Source organism: Carex rostrata, unplaced genomic scaffold (assembly GCF_964058835.1).
Source record: "Carex rostrata unplaced genomic scaffold, lpCarRost1.2 SCAFFOLD_36, whole genome shotgun sequence".
Lineage (NCBI taxonomy): Eukaryota > Viridiplantae > Streptophyta > Magnoliopsida > Poales > Cyperaceae > Carex > Carex rostrata.
Window position 1 is genome coordinate 197,501 of NW_027601209.1, and position 5,000 is coordinate 202,500.

Sequence of the window (5,000 nt, forward strand, 5' to 3'; positions counted from 1 at the left end):
GCTCGGTCTCTGCGGGGCGCCTCCACGCTGAGGCACCCCGCTCAACCGTGTTTCGCCGCCTTTACGGCTGGGGATTTCAACCCTTGCGGCTACCCGCATCGGTCTTACGGGCGCCTCCACGCTTAGACGCCCTGCCCGATCGTGTTTCGCCGGCTTTACGGCTGGGGATTTCAACCCGCATCGGTCTCTGCGGGGCGCCTCCACGCTTAGGCACCCCGCTCAACCGTGTTTCGCCGGCTTTACGGCTGGGGATTTCAACCCGCTCGGTCACTGCGGGGCGCCTCCACGCTTAGGCGCCCCGCTCAACCGTGTTTCGCCGGCTTTACGGCTGGGGATTTCAACCCGCGCGGCTACCCGCATCGGTCTTACGGGCGCCTCCACGCTTAGACGCCCTGCCCGAACGTGTTTCGCCGGCTTTACGGCTGGGGATTTCAACCCGCTCGGTCTCTGCGGGGCGCCTCCACGCTTAGGCGCCCCAATGAACCGTGTTTCGCCGGCTTTACGGCTGGGGATTTCAACCCGCGCGGCTACCCGCATCGGTCTTACGGGCGAAACTCCACGCGGAGTCGCCCTGCCCGAACGTGTTTCACCGGCTTTACGGCTGGGGATTTCAACCCGCTCGGTCTCTGCGGGGCGCCTCCACGCTTAGGCGCCCCGCTCAACCGTGTTTCACCGGCTTTACGGCTGGGGATTTCAACCCGCTCGGTCTCTGCGGGGCGCCTCCACGCTTAGGCGCCCCGCTCAACCGTGTTTCACCGGCTTTACGGCTGGGGATTTCAACCCGCTCGGTCACTGCAGGGCACCTCCACGCTTAGGCGCCCCGCTCAACCGTGTTTCGCCGGCTTTACGGCTGGGGATTTCAACCCGCGCGGCTACCCGCATCGGTCTTACGGGCGCCTCCACGCTTAGACGTCCTGCCCGAACGTGTTTCGCCGGCTTTACGGCTGGGGATTTCAACCCGCTCGGTCTCTGCGGGGCGCCTCCACGCTTAGGCGCCCCAATGAACCGTGTTTCGCCGGCTTTACGGCTGGGGATTTCAACCCGCTCGGTCTCTGCGGGGCGCCTCCACGCTTAGGCGCCCCAATGAACCGTGTTTCACCGGCTTTACGGCTGGGGATTTCAACCCGCGCGGCTACCCGCATCGGCCTTACGGGCGAAACTCCACGCGGAGTCACCCTGCCCGACCGCTTTTCGCCGGCTTTACGGCTGGGGATTTCAACCCGCATCGGTCTTACGGGCGCCTCCACGCTTAGACGCCCTGCCCCACCGTGTTTCGCCGGTTCTACGGCTGGGGATTTCAACCCGCGTGGTCCGTGTTTTTCGGTAACATATTCGTGTTCCTTGCCCCCGAATCGTGTCTTTTGTCCCCGCTGCACCGTGTTTTTTGCCCCCGCTCAACCGTGTTCTTTGCCCCCGCTCAACCGTGCTTACTGCCCCCGCTCAACCGTGCTTTTTCGGTAACATAATCGTGTTTTCGGGTAACATAATCTTGTTTTTCGGGCCATTTTACACCGACGGAGGCACCCACAGGGGCCATGTACACCCCGCTTGGCATGTACATGAGGGGCTGCCTCTTCCAAAAATCCTTCCCCCCTATAGGGGAATATGCATTTTGGGTCTCCAGCCACGCCCAGGGTTACCACCCCCTGGAAATCCCCCAGGTTTACCCCCCATTTTATGTGGATGCATAGATTCAGACCGCCCTGCTCCACCGCTTTTGGCCATTTTTGCCCAACGTTAGCCGCTTCGGCTTGCCGCTGGACTGTTTTCGGGCCTTTTTCACCGACGCTTGGCCGTATCCGCTTAGTTTTCCCCAACGCTTGGCCGCATCCGCTTAGTTTTCCCCCGCTGGACTGTTTTCGGGTCACTTTTGCCCAACGTTAGCGGCTTCCGCTTGCCGCTGGACTGTTTTCGGGCCCTTTTTCACCGACCCTTGGCCGTATCCGCTTAGTTTTCCCCAACTCGTGGCCGCATCCGCTTAGTTTTCCCCCGCTGAACTGTTTTCGGGTCACTTTTGCCCAACGTTAGCCGCTTCCGCTTGCCGCTGGGATGTTTTCGGGCCATTTTTCCCCAACACTTGGCCGTATCCGCTTAGTTTTCCCCAACGCGTGGCCGCATCCGCTTAGTTTTCCCCCGCTGAACTGTTTTCGGGTCAGTTTTGCCCAACGTTAGCCGCTTCCGCTTGCCGCTGGACTGTTTTCGGGCCAATTTCCACCGACTCTTGGCCGTATCCGCTTAGTTTTCCCCAACGCGTGGCCGCATCCGCTTAGTTTTCCCCCGCTGAACTGTTTTCGGGTCAGTTTTGCCCAACGTTAGCCGCTTCCGCTTGCCGCTGGACTGTTTTCGGGCCAATTTCCACCGACTCTTGGCCGTATCCGCTTAGTTTTCCCCAACGCGTGGCCGCATCCGCTTAGTTTTCCCCCGCTGAACTGTTTTCGGGTCACTTTTGCCCAACGTTAGCCGCTTTCGCTTGCCGCTGGGCTGTTTTCGGGCCAATTTCCACCGACACTTGGCCGGATCCGCTTAGTTTTCCCCAACGCGTGGCCGCATCCGCTTAGTTTTCCCCCGCTTAACTGTTTTCGGGTCACTTTTCCCCAACGTTAGCCGCTTCCGCTTGCCGCTGGGCTGTTTTCGGGCCATTTTTCCCCAACACTTGGCCGTATCCGCTTAGTTTTCCCCAACGCGTGGCCGCATCCGCTTAGTTTTCCCCCGCTGAACTGTTTTCGGGTCACTTTTGCCCAACGTTAGCCGCTTCCGCTTGGCACTGGACTGTTTTCGGGCCAATTTCCACCGACTCTGGGCCGGATCCGCTTAGTTTTCCCCAACGCTTGGCTGCATCCGCTTAATTTTCCCCAGCTGAACTGTTTTCGGGTCACTTTGTCCCAACGTTAGCCGTTTCCGCTTGCCGCTGGACTGTTTTCGGGCCATTTTCCACCGACTCTTGGCCGTATCCGCTTGGTTTTCCCCAACGCTTGGCTGCTTCCGCTTAATTTCCCCCAGCTGAACTGTTTTCGGGTCACTTTTGCCCAACGTTAGCCGTTTCCGCTTGCCGCTGGACTGTTTTCGGGCCATTTTTCACCGACACTTGGCCGTATCCGCTTAGTTTTCGCCAACAATTGGCTGCATCCGCTTAATTTTCCAAGCTATACTGCTTTCGGGTCAGTTTTGCCCAACGTTAGCCGCTTCCGCTTGCCGCTGGGCTGTTTTCGGGCCATTTTCCACCCACGCTGGCACCGACGGGGCCATGTACACCCACGCGCGTGTACATGAGGGGGCACCCATTTTTGAAAACCTTGCCCCCCTATAGGGGAATATGCATTTTGAGGCTCTAGCCACGCCCAGGGTTACCACCCCCTGAAAATCCCCCAAGTCAAAATCACCCATGTAAAATATTCAAAAAAATCTCAAAAAATCACAAAAAATTTATAAAACCAAATAAATTCAAAAAAAAAAAAAAAATTCAAAAATTCAAAAAAAATTCAAAAAATTCAAAAAAATTCAAAAAAATTCAAAAATTTCAAAAATTCAAAAAAAGTCCAAAAACCCAAAAAAACTTCAAAAATTTCAAAAATTCAAAAAAATTTCAAAAAAAATTTCAAAAATTTGCCCCGCTGAACTTTTTTCGGGTCAGTTTTGCCCAACGTTAGCCGCTTCCGCTTGCCGCTGGACTGTTTTCGGGCCAATTTCCACCGACTCTTGGCCGTATCCGCTTAGTTTTCCCCAACGCGTGGCCGCATCCGCTTAGTTTTCCCCCGCTGAACTGTTTTCGGGTCACTTTTGCCCAACGTTAGCCGCTTCCGCTTGCCGCTGGGCTGTTTTCGGGCCAATTTCCACCGACACTTGGCCGCATCCGCTTAGTTTTCCCCAACGCGTGGCCGCATCCGCTTAGTTTTCCCCCGCTTAACTATTTTCGGGTCACTTTTCCCCAACGTTAGCCGCTTCCGCTTGCCGCTGGGCTGTTTTCGGGCCATTTTTCCCCAACACTTGGCCGTATCCGCTTAGTTTTCCCCAACGCGTGGCCGCATCCGCTTAGTTTTCCCCCGCTGAACTGTTTTCGGGTCACTTTTCCCCAACGTTAGCCGCTTCCGCTTGCCGCTGGGCTGTTTTCGGGCCAATTTCCACCGACTCTGGGTCGGATCCGCTTAGTTTTCCCCAACGCTTGGCTGCATCCGCTTAATTTTCCCCAGCTGAACTGTTTTCGGGTCACTTTGTCCCAACGTTAGCCGTTTCCGCTTGCCGCTGGACTGTTTTCGGGCCATTTTCCACCGACTCTTGGCCGTATCCGCTTGGTTTTGCCCAACGCTTGGCTGCTTCCGCTTAATTTCCCCCAGCTGAACTGTTTTCGGGTCACTTTTGCCCAACGTTAGCCGTTTCCGCTTGCCGCTGGACTGTTTTCGGGCCATTTTTCACCGTCACTTGGCCGTATCCGCTTAGTTTTCGCCAACAATTGGCTGCATCCGCTTAATTTTCCAAGCTATACTGCTTTCGGGTCAGTTTTGCCCAACGTTAGCCGCTTCCGCTTGCCGCTGGGCTGTTTTCGGGCCATTTTCCACCCACGCTGGCACCGACGGGGCCATGTACACCCACGCGCGTGTACATGAGGGGGCACCCATTTTTGAAAACCTTGCCCCCCTATAGGGGAATATGCATTTTGAGGCTCTAGCCACGCCCAGGGTTACCACCCCCTGAAAATCCCCCAAGTCGAAATCACCCATGTAAAATATTCAAAAAAATCTCAAAAAATCACAAAAAATTTATAAAATCAAATAAATTCAAAAAAAAAAAAAAAATTCAAAAATTCAAAAAAAATTCAAAAAATTCAAAAAAATTCAAAAAAATTCAAAAAATTCAAAAATTCAAAAAAAGTCCAAAATCCCAAAAAAACTTCAAAAATTTCAAAAATTCAAAAAAATTTCAAAATTTCAAAAAAAATTTCAAAAATTTGCCCCGCTGAACTGTTTTCGGGTCACTTTTGCCCAACGTTAGCCGCTTCCGCTTGC